The sequence below is a fragment of the Neovison vison genome, chromosome 2 (genome assembly GCF_020171115.1).
Source record: "Neovison vison isolate M4711 chromosome 2, ASM_NN_V1, whole genome shotgun sequence".
Lineage (NCBI taxonomy): Eukaryota > Metazoa > Chordata > Mammalia > Carnivora > Mustelidae > Neogale > Neogale vison.
In genome coordinates this window covers 177052362-177064659 of record NC_058092.1, presented here as the reverse complement: position 1 = coordinate 177064659, position 12298 = coordinate 177052362, and positions in this window count along the sequence as shown.

Genomic DNA, 12298 nt, shown 5'->3' with positions numbered 1-12298 from the left:
AGAAAAATAAAGAACCTATTTATGTGGCATATAGCAAGAAGCATTCATATACATCATTTTATTTCATCCTCACAGCAATCCTGTGAGATGTTTTGATTGTGTCTCTCCCACATTTTGCAAATAAGGAAATGAGCCTTGGAAAGTAGAGGGGCTCATCGTGAGTGGTAAAGCTGACCCTCTAATTCAAGTCCTCTTATTTCAGAACCCATGATCCATCAGCATTGGTAGTGAGTTCTGATTAATAGATACAAACTGTCAGGCTGTATCTGAAACTCCTTGGGTCTTTCCATTTCCATACAAGACTGCCCAGCTTCATTTTGCTTGCGGGCTTTCTCTTGTTGCTGAAGGAGCTTTTACCAAGCTTTTCTTTTACCAGACTTACCTTAACCAAACGTGAGTTAGGCTCCTCTGATGTCTCTTTCTGATGAGGTTTCATTCTTGGGCTCTGCCCTTATCCCATTTAGTCCAGGTTAGGCAAAATCCTGCCGGGTCAGTTTAGTAACCTTGCTGTCTGATCAAAAAAATACAAAAACATTAATTTAAAGATATATATTGTGCCCCTGTATGTATTGCAGCATTATTTAAGATAGCCAAACTATAGAAGCAGCCCAGGTGTCCATCAATAGATGTACGGATAAAGAGGTGATACACACACACACACACACACACAAACACACACGAATATTAATCAGCCATGAAAAAGAATGAAATCTTGCCATTTGCAACAACAAGGATAGACCTAGAGAGTATAATGCTAAGCGAAGTAAGTCAGTCAAGACAAATAGCACATGATCTCACTCATATGTGGAATTTAAAAAACAAAAACAGAGCATCTGGGTGGCTCAGTCAGGTAAGCATCCAGCTCTTGATTTTGGCTCAGGTCATGGTCTCAGGCTGTGGGATCAAGCCCTGTGTGGGACTCTGTTCTAAGTGGGCAGTCTGCTGGAGATTCTCTCTCTCCCTCTCCTTCTTGCCCCCTGCCTGCTTGTGCATGTGCTCTCTCTCTTTCAAATAATAAGTCTTAAAAAAGAAACAAAACAAAGCAGCAGAGAGAGAGAGAGAGAGAGAGAAAGCAAGACACAGACTCCTAACTATAGAGAACAAACTGGGGATTACTAGAGGGGAGGTGGGTGGGTGGGTGATGGGAGAAATAGCGGATGGGGGCTGAAGAGTATATTCATTCACCATGATAAAACCATAATAAAATGCAAAAGCAAGGCAAAATCAAACCAAACCAAAAAACACAAATTTTTCATCCCTTACTCTGGCCTGCTTTAGCAAAAATCCTATAAAAGTTGGTTCAACCAGAATTCTCCTTACCCCCCGTCCTCCCTCTTTTTTAAAAATTTTATTTATTTATTTGACACACACACAGAGAGAGAGAACAGGCGGAGTAGCAGGCAGAGGGAGAGGGAGAAGCAGGATCCCTGCTGAGTAAGGAGACTGACACGGGGCTTGATCCCAGGACCCTGGGATCATGACCTGAGCCAAAGGCAGTTGCTTACCCAGCTGAGCCACCCAGGCGCCCCTCTCCCCATGTCCCTTCTTAGTAATTCTCCATCTGGCAACCCCCACTCTACTTGTTGGTTATAAACCTCCTCTTGTCTTTGTTGTATTCAGAGTTGAGCCTGATCTCCGCCCTCCTGCCAGGCCCCATTGTAGTAGCCCCCTTGAATAAAGTCTTTCTTATCATCTTTAACAAGCATCATGAATAATATTTTTCATTAACAGAGATTTAAACCCAGTTCTCCTTGACTTCATAGCTAATGTTACGGTCTCTAAACTTTTGACAGAAGATTTCTAAAAAACTCAAACTCGAATCTCTAGCAAAACTATAAATAAATATGCTTAGAAGCCAATACACAAATTTTGTACACATTTTATGCACCATGTAATGGTTAAGAGAACAGACTCTGGCACCAGACTGCTTGGCTCCAAGCCCTGCTCTGCCCCTCCTGAGTGGGGAAAGTCCACTAAACTCACTGTGCCTTTGTTTCTTCATCTGTAAAATGGAGATGATATCAGCATGTACCTCATGGAGTTGTTGTGGAGATTAAATGAGTTAACAGATGTGAGCACCTTGAGCAATGTCTAAATACATAGGAAGCACTATTAAGTGTTTGCTATTATTATCACAATAATAAACCATATTCATTAGGAAGAATAACCCCCCCCCCAATGAAAAAGATGAAAAAGATGAGAGAAAACAGATAAAATGAAAGGGTGGAATTTCCTGCCTGTCTTCCTAAATTGGCTGACATAGCCATCGGCTTTCCCCTCCTCTCCTCTGAACTAGGTTTGCCTACACCCACCCTGATGGATGATGAACCATGAAGACCCACAGTCTGCCCTGTTAGGATGCCCTCAGATACTGGGGGCAGCCATCTTGGAAACATGCTCACAGTAAGGGTGAGTGTGCATTCCCAGTCACAGAGCCAGGGTGTGGCCAGCAACTTATGGGGGCTAAGCACAAACTCGTACCTCAGAGGGGCTTTCCTGGACCCTCCTCTTTGACCAGCCGCCTCACCCCCAGGATGCTCTAGCCCATTCCTAGTAATATTTTTTTGCAGCCCCTATCCCTTTCTGAAGTTATCTGACTTCTTCATGTTGTCTTCACCATGGTATTTCCAGTGGTTTACCCATGCCCTGTACAGGGGAGTTGCTCAACAGGTATTTATGGAATAAGTGAGTGATGAAATGAACCCTCTGATGCCCCAAGGACCACAAGAAACCACAAATAGGAGAATGAACCCAAGAACTTCTCTAAGCAATTCCTCCCCTTCCTTCTCCCCGCTGTCCCACATTCCTGTTTTGTAGTGAAGAAACTGAAGCCCAGAGAGGTTAAGAGAAGATCCAAGAATGCAGAAAGGAGCCCTCCTGAATCTTTGACACACAGTGATGACACCATGGTGCTTTGCCTCATTGGGAGGAAATGGAAGAAGGCAGAAATTTTCTTTGTGGGCTCAACAGGTTGAAAGGTTGAGAAACCAACCTCATCCTCTTCTCATTGTGCACTAGAATAAATCATGTCTACTACACATAGTTTTGAAATAGTTTTGACCTTGAAGGAGAGAGAGGAAGGGAGGAAGCATTCTCCTGGGTCACATCAATTCCATTTGGCCTAAGATTTCAATGGGAGACTAGATTCTAGGTCCATTTCAAGAGGCAAGATGATATGCCCATTGTGCCCTTCAACATGTTTGGGCCACTGAGGCACATGGGGCCCATAAGAAGGTAGAATGGGTGAGAGCCATCTTAATCTGTCCAACTAAGCTGAGAAGAAGAGAAGGCATGAGTTGAACCTGCGTCTGTTTTTGTCATCTAGTTCAATTTTATCTATAGAGAGGAAATGCTTACACAAATAGGAGCGACATTCTTTTAAAGCCTGATTTCCTTCTAATTATTTTAACTCTATTTATGCTGCAGCAAGTTCCCTGAAGGTTACATGTGAGGGGACCATCATTAGTGGAGGCAAGTGGGGAAGTCTGGGGGATGGTAGACGTTCCCCACTTCTGGAAACACCTCCTCGTGCAGCTCCAGCCATGATAGGCCAAGACTTCACCTGCTGTGTTTTTCTTTATCACATCCCCCAACTGCTCAAACTTCATCTTAAAATCATGGACATCCAAAGAAGAAAAAAATCCATGATCCCACTCCCTAGGTAATCCACGTTCATATTTTAATAAATGTAAGTATTCTATAAACTTAAAACATACCAATAGTAGAGCAAAATACAAAACAAAAGGTAAAAGCCTCCTCCCTCAAGCCTGTGTCTCTGCCCAGAGATAAGTTATTTTTTATTGTTTTTAAGAAAATTTGTTTATGTCTGTACTGGTGTATAAGTCTGTCAATCTACCTATCATCATCTGTTTGTATGTATCTTTTCCTGTAAAATTGTGACAGAAAAGGGATGATGCTGGACCCATGATCCTATATGTGTTTTTTCCCTGTCTCTGTGCACTAATCTATTTTGTTCTTCTTCACAGCTGCGGAAGAACCTGTCACATGAGGACCCTGTACTTTAGCTTTGGGATTTGCTCTTAAGAACAATGCCACAATGAATATGCCTCTACATGTATTTTTGTTTTGTTTTGTTTTGTTCTACTTTCATAACCAGTCAATGAGTCCCTCTCCCTGCAAGAGGTATTTAAGTAATATAGGAATATATTTCTTATACATTTTGCCTGACCAACTTCTGTAGGTATATTTGTACAGGTAAATTCCTAGCAGAGTAGTTGCTGAGTTAAATGATACATACCTATCTTAGTCCACTCGGGCTATTATAAGAGAATACCACGGACTAAGATGCTTATAAATCACAGAAATTTGTTTCTGACAGTCCTGGAAGCTGGGAAGTCCAAAAGTTAAGGTGCCAGCAGATTTGTGGTGAGAACCCCTTCCTGGCTCATAGAAGGCTGTCTTGGCTCTGTGTCCTCACGTGGTGGGAGCGCTGAGGGAACTCTCTGGGGTCACTTTTATAAGGCGGTGATCCCACTCATGGGGTTCCTGCCTCTTGACCTGATCACACCAAAGTCCCGAGCTCTTAACACCATCACGTCAAGGGGTTAGGATTGAACAAGAATGTGGGGAAGACACAAACATTTGGTCTATAGTAGTAACTTTTAAAAAATTATTTTTGCCACGTTTCCTTCCACCAGTGGACTGGCTGCTCACCCTCCCCAGGGCTCAAAGACTACCTGAGCTCGCCTCTCCAGTCTTCTCAGGATGGGCCTCCTCACTTTATTCTCTCACAATCTGAGTACAAAAAGGTCTCTTGTTGCCATTTCATGTGCATAACTTTTTTTTTTAAGTAATGTTGAGTGTGTTTTCCTATTGACTGACTACTTTTTATTTCATTTTTTGGTAATTGACTGCTGATACCATTGTTTGTCTTTTCTCTATTTTAGTTGCACAAGCTTTTTAAAAATGAAAGAAATGAGCCTTTTTCCTATCACATGAGTTAAATATTTTCCCAGATTGTCATCTGTCTTTTCTCTGGTTTATGGTATATTTTTGCCCCCAAAATTTTAGCGCGTATGGAATCAAACATACCAGTCTCTTCCTGTATGGCTCCTGGATTTTGAGCCCAACTTAGCAAGGCCTTCCAGAATTCTTATAGTTTCTTTTTCACATTTGAATCTCTGACCCATGTAGAATTGATATTAGTGTAATAAATAAGGTAGAGATCCAGCTTTATTTTTTTTTCCAATTAGCCCATTGCCCCAATACCATTTATTGACTAATCACCTTCTCCTCGATATTTTTAAAGTGTTACCATTTCAAACGTTACGTTTCCACACAAATTTGGTTTCATTTATGGACCCTTCATTCTTATTCTTTGATCTATTTTTGTCTCCTAATGCACAATTTTTGTTATTGCAGCTTTGAAATGATTTTTGGCTGATATCAGCCAGGGCTGGTTCTTGTCTTTTATTTTTAAGAAGTTTTAGGATTCATCTTAAACATCTGTTTCAAACAAAAAAATTTAAAATATCAATTTGTTAAGTTAAAAATTGCTATTTTAATTGAGATTTCATTGCATTTTTTAAATTAATGTAGAAAGAACTGGTATCTTCCCATCAGAGACAATACTTTGTTTTTCACTGTCTTAAGCCATCTTTGGGTCTGTTGATAGATTATTAAAGTTTTTAATAAAAGCCCTGCAGATTACATGTTAAATTCATGCTTAGGACTCTTGATGGTTGCTATTTTAAATGAGATCTTTTCTTTTACCACAATCTCTAATAAGCATTGGTTTTATATATCTACTTTGCTACTCATATATGAATTCTCTTATTGTTTCATATTGTTTTCCAGTGATTTTCTCAGGTTTTCTGGGCCTGGTATTCTCTTTTAGAATGTAAATCATCTCTGAAGCGGTAATATTTGTCAGATCACTTATTTGACCAATATTTGTTGTTCCCGTTGTATGGCAAGTCGTACTATGGTTGTGACACACTAAGCTAGTGCATTTGTACTTCCTTATTTAAGCACTCACCTCAAAAGCCTTGCTTTCCCACCCCAATCACTGATCCCTCTGCTCTTTCTCAATTTCTAGAACACCCCATGTTCTCCTTTTTGTGAGATTTCATGTATCTTATTTCCGGATTCATCACTTCCCAGATCTCTGCTTGAAAGTCATTTCCTCCAACACTCCTTGAAGTTACCTGAACACTCCTTGAAGTTACCATTGCCCTTGCTCTAAGACTGTGGTCTTTGACGGTGGTCTCTTGTAATACTCAACATACTTAGAAGTACTGCTTCCATAGCTGTTTTCCTTGCTAGATTTCAAGCTCCAGAAGAAACAGACGAGCACTGCCTTACCCAGTGCTATAATTGGGAGTTCATCACTATGCCTGGCACAGGGAGCCACCCAATGAGTTTCTGTCGGATTGCAGCTTAAAGCAGCCTGCTGCAAATTGGTATTTTTGATGTCTTTGGTTCTACTCTTAAAACTCAGAAGAATTTTGCCTTTGATTATATAACATATCTGCCTTATTTTCAGTATAAAAATCACGTCGCTTTTTAATGATGGAATAAATGAGGACCCAGGAGATGGCTGTGGTTTTTCCTTGCCTTTGTGAACCGTGAGCGATTTAAACTCTCCATCTTTAAGTTTAAAGATTCATAATGACTTCACTTTCCAGGAAAGTGATTTTATGAGTCTTAGTTCGAGATGGGTGGAGGAACTTGATCATTTGTGCTTTCTGTGGGTTCCTCCTCCTCGTCCACGTGAGTCTGGACATAGAAAGCCAGGTTTTGGAAGAAGGTTGTGATGTGTGGCTGGACCACGGCCCACAGAGCAAATGGCTAAGTACAAACATGCCACAGACGTACAATAAATAAATAGAAGAACATACAATAGAACATACAATACACAACAAGAACACACAAGAACATACAATAAATAAATAGAAGAACCTCCCAAAGATGTACGTCCCAAAGTCTGGGTGGTAGACCCAGAGAAGCTGGAGAACAGCAGTCACCAAGAGGCCAGACAGAGAGAGACCAAGGGCCCGGATGTGGGCCTCACATTTACCCCCCCCCCCATAGAGAGCCTGGTGATAAAGGTGCAAATCTTGAGAGGTGAATCCATGCTGGGTCAGCTCAGGGCGGAGGCTGGGCCCTCGGACACGAGCCATTCATCCTGTGCTCACAATCAGTGCTCACTCTAGTTGGGCGACTATAGGCCAATTACTTACTTTTTCTGAGCCCCAGTTTCCTCCTCTAGAAGAAGTTTCAATGGAAAAATGGAATAATGCGCATGAAGAACTCAGTGCCTTGTTTGCACTGCAACAAAGGATCGACAGACGTTCGTCTCATAAGGTCACTAAATCAGAGCATGCAAGAAGTCTGTTTTTCCTCCACTGCTCTGATATCCCCAGATCTAAGCTGCTTTCTTAAGAAGATGTTAAACCTGGTGAAGACCCTTGACCCCTTGGTTCCCTTCTAAACTAAAATAACTTCCCAACTTAGTGGAAGCTGGACTTACTTCCCGAATATGCCTTAGTTTAAACACATGGGTAGAGCGGCCAGTCTTCAGAAATCAGGTATTATATAAGAAGTGAGGGAGCATGCCCAGAGCCTCAGGAATGAAGGAAGTCAGTAGGACGTTCTTCTGTTAGACAGCAAAGCATCCGCCCTCTTTAAAGCTTCTGTGAGATAGAAGAGATGATGGGGCGCCTGGGTGGCTCAGTGGGTTAAAGCCTCCGCCTTCAGCTCAGGTCATGGTCTCATGATCCTGGGATCGAGTCCCGCATCGGGCTCTCTGCTCGGCAGGGAGCCCGTGTCCTCCTCTCTCTCTCTGCCTGCCTCTCTGCCTACCTGTGTGATCTCTCGCTGTCAAATAAATAAATAAAAGTAAAATCTTAAAAAAACAAAAAAAAGAGAAGAGATGATGGTCTAAGATGTGCTCTTAGAGCAGAAGGTCTGGGCTTGTATTACAGCCATGCCATAATTGCTCTAGATGACCTTTGGCAAGTTGTGCAACCTCTTTGAGCTTTAGTTTCCCCCTCTGTCAAGAAGGTGTAATCACAAAACCCCGGAGGATTGTTATGAGATTATAGATGTGGGAGCTCTTCAGCAGAGTACCTGGGTTACACACACACACACACACACACACACACAGAGGACGAATTGTAAATGAATCCTCCTGGCTCGTGGAAACTAGCCCGTTACTCGGCAGCCTCAGTTGATTCTGAGGAGAGAGTCTGGACACCCACACCTGCCCTATTCTCATCCTCCTCCTCTGGGCAGGCCTGTTTGCTGTTCCACGGCCCAGCATTATCCCACCCACACAGGGGTTAGAAGCCTAACTGGAAATCATGCCCATTCTGTTCCTGAAATCTGCAAAGGTTTGCCTCAAAAGAAAAGCAGAAGGGTGTTCTTGTTCAGTCCATGGGCACCAGTCTAATAATCGCCGGCCAGCCCCAGCTAGTCGGATGCGAAGGGCCGTGTCCTTGAGGCCTGGGGCTGAGGAGCCCTGAAGGGCGGAGCTATCTGTGGGAGATCTGAGCCTCCTGAGGAGACTCCGGGCCCACATGCTTCTATTCGGCGACCAGGAAAAAAATTCCATCTTGTCCGGAAGGTAGGCGGGGTGGGGAGAAAGAGGAGAATAGGCAGGGGTCTTGGTCTTGCAGGCGCGCGTTGGGAAGTATCTCTGTGCGAGCGCTGAGGCCCGAGCTGAGAAGCAGCCGCACTGGAATGAAATGGGCCTGGATCCGACCTTGTGTCTTCTGCTCACTTCCCCAGGAGCCGTGGGGCAGGCACTTAGCCTTTCTAGTCCCTCATCTACTTGTCTCTCTGGGTTGTTAGGAGGGCGCGTGTGCTCGAAGCATCCGAGGCTGTCAGCCAGGGGCTGACGCCCGGGAGGGACTTGGTCCTCTCCATGTGAACGGTGCCCCCTGGAAGGGGCGGGCCCGCGCTGCCTCACGCCGGCGGCAGCCATGCCGGCTGCTCTGGACTTCACGGCTCATGGAGGGTTCTGGCATCATGACAGCGACACTGACAGGAGGCCGGGCACCGGTTATTTACCGCCCCATTTACAGACGGGCTAACTGAGGCCCCGGGGCCGCAAATCTAAGTATCTTTACTTCACATGCAGCGTAAGGTGTCAATTAGGTTATTTTATGAAGTAGGAATAATTTCAAATATACAAACTAAACCATAATACGTCACTAATTCCTTTCCACTGGAATTCAATAAATATTAACCTTTTGCCATTTCGCTCCAGATTTCAAAAAGAAGTGAATTTTATAGGCTGCTAAAGGACTCCTCCCCTTACAGATTCTCCTTCCTCCCTCCCATACATAATGTGGCATTGACACATTGCTGTTTATGACTTCATATAGTCATTAAATATATTCATGAGCCATATTACCCTATTGGTTTATGTTTTTAATTCTTACCATACTGTGTGAGCTTTTTTGCAACTTTTTCACTCAGAATCGAGTTTTTGATTCCTTACATTGCTACATAGATATTCAAAATATTCATGGTAACTACCGTATATTAATCCATATACTTCCTTATCCGTCCTTCATTAATGGATTTTTATGTGGTTTGGGGTCTCTGGGTTCCTCTGTGTGTGATGGGAACCCCTGTTGCAATGGGCACCCCCCTACTTACTTCTTTTAGTACAAGAGGGAGGGCTCTCCAGATCTACCCAGCAGCGTGCTGGCTGAGTTTACGGTAAACACATCTACAACTTGACTAGATTTTGCCACATTGCTTTCCAAGTTATTTTGTGAGATTTATTCTTAGGTAACTTTTGGTTTTATTGCTACTTTAAAAGAAAATTTTTTTTTAAAGTATCCTTCCCATTGTTGCTGGTAGATCAAAATATTATGAACTCAGGTATTTTAGTCTTAAATCTGGCAAATGTGCTATGCTCCCTCATTCATTATAATAATTTATCTGTAAATATTCTTAGATTTTCTGGGTAAGCAATCATATTGTTGCAAAATTTTTCAATTCTATTTCTTACTTTCTAAAGCTTATACCTGTTATTTCCTTTCCCTGTCAGACCGTGGTGCAAAGGACCTACAGTACTGTGTTAAATAAAAGTAGTGACATGATGGTAAGTACTTTTATGCTCTCAATTTTTTTTTAAAGATTTTTAAGATTTATTTATTTGTCAGAGTGAGACACACAGAGAGAGAGTGAACACAAGCAGTGGGAGTGGGAGAAGGAGAAGCTGGCTTCCCGCTGAGCAGGGAGCCCCATGCAGGGCTCGATTCCAGGACCCTGGGATCATGACCTGAGCTGAAGACAGACGCTTGACAACTGAGTCACCCAGGCGCTTGGTGTTCTCAATTTTTAAGAGTGCTGAAAACAAGTAAAGCAAATCTGATGATAGAAATCAGGATAGTGGTTGCCTATAGGGTCAGAGTAAGTCAACTGACTGGAGAGTGTCATGAGAAAACATTCCGCTAAAATAGAGGTGAACTTTATTTTGTTCTTCGCCTTGCTCACGTGACTGGACACATTTATCAAAGTTCACTAAACAAAGACACATTTATCAAAGTTCACCAAATTGTACACTTAAGACCTGGACATTTTGTTGTCATTTGCCCATGTTCTTCAAGATTTTTATGAATTGCAGTATTTACTACCAACATAAAATTTGCATTTTGAACTTGCTAATTTTTTGCATATAGAAATTTAATTTTTACATAGAGAATCATCTTTTACAGTTTTTGAATTTTGAGTCATGGTTAGAATGGCTTTTCCCACTCCTGGATTATAAAATGGTGCTCTCGTGTTTTCTTCTTTGAAATCCATCTGTGTATTGTGTATTGTTTGAGGTATGTGCCTGCCTGAACTTTCTTCCAGTTGGTTTTTGCCTGTTATTACATTAATAGAATTATTAATATTTCACCAACTTTATATTTCTAAGATAAACTCTGCTTGGTAATGCTATAATACTGTTTTTAATATGTTTCAAATATTCATGACATTTTAGTGTATTATGCATGTACATATATATAGAATACATATTTATGTGTGTATGTGTGTATATATATATAAATATATAAACATACACTTCTACAATTTTCTGAAATTTTACTTAGGATTGCTGCATCTGGTTTATAAGTAAGACTGATCTGTTGTTTTTTTTTTCCTTTCACTGTCCTTTTTGAGTTTGGGTAACAAGGTCAAAATAAACCCATAAAAAGGATTGAGTAATTTATCTCCTTTTCAAGTCTCTGATGAAGTTCTCAAAGCCATCGGGACTTAGTGCTTTTTTGTGGAGAACTATCTGACTCCTGATGAAATTTTTCATTGTCATTGGGGATCCCACCCCCCCCACCTTGGGAAATTTTTGTTAATTTCTATTTTGGTAGAAAATAGCTCTTTTTTCTAACTTTTCCAATGTTAAGTCTTAAAGTTAACGCTATTATCTAATAATTTAAAAAGTCTACTTCTTTCCTTTCCTAATATTCTTTTTTGGTGCCTTGTCTCTTTTTCACCTCATTAATTGACAAACAACTTTAGGGTGTTACACAACATTTCTGGCTGACCACTTGAATTTCTGAGTCAGGGTGGCGGGAAAAAGAAGAAGAAATGATGGATATAGGAAGAAAAACTCGGAAAGAGTCCTCTGGTAACGCAGGGCCAAATATCATGCAAACATCAAACGCTCAGTTACGGCCTTGTTTCACTCAAGTATAAAGTAGGAATAAATACAGTATCTACATCATGAGATGCTTGAGGATCAAATGAATCAATACCGAATCACAAACAAAAAGACAAGGAGAACAAAACACGTAAAGCAGTGTCTGTCACATACATACCGAGTTGTCACTCTGTGTCCTTAGTTGTTGTCACTGTGTGTGAAGGAGGAATAAAGTGACACACCCAGGTTTGAAGTACGACTGGGACACTGAACACGTTGTGTCATGGAGTCCTCCACTCTTGCTCCCAGGGGACGCCTCTCCTCACTTGAGACCCTGCCTCATGCTGCTGAAGACTCTCCCTGTCTCCAGAAGTGAAGATGGAGTTCCCGTGGAGTGAAGCAGTGTGGCCTCACCAACATGGCAGACTTTCTGGAAGTCACGGTCCAGCCTTACACAATCAGATTGATGAGAAAAAGCAGGACTTGATGACAAAATGTCATAACTGGAGACTTCTTTCTTGATGTGTTCTCAATGATTTATTTACTCATTTACTTGGGTGTTTAAAGCCTGTGATGTGTTAATAGTGAAAAATAGTGTTAAATAGTGTTAAATTTATAGCCGCACTCAACTGATGAATGGAGTTTAGCCAAGAGACTCAATGTTGTCTGCTTTAGGGATTT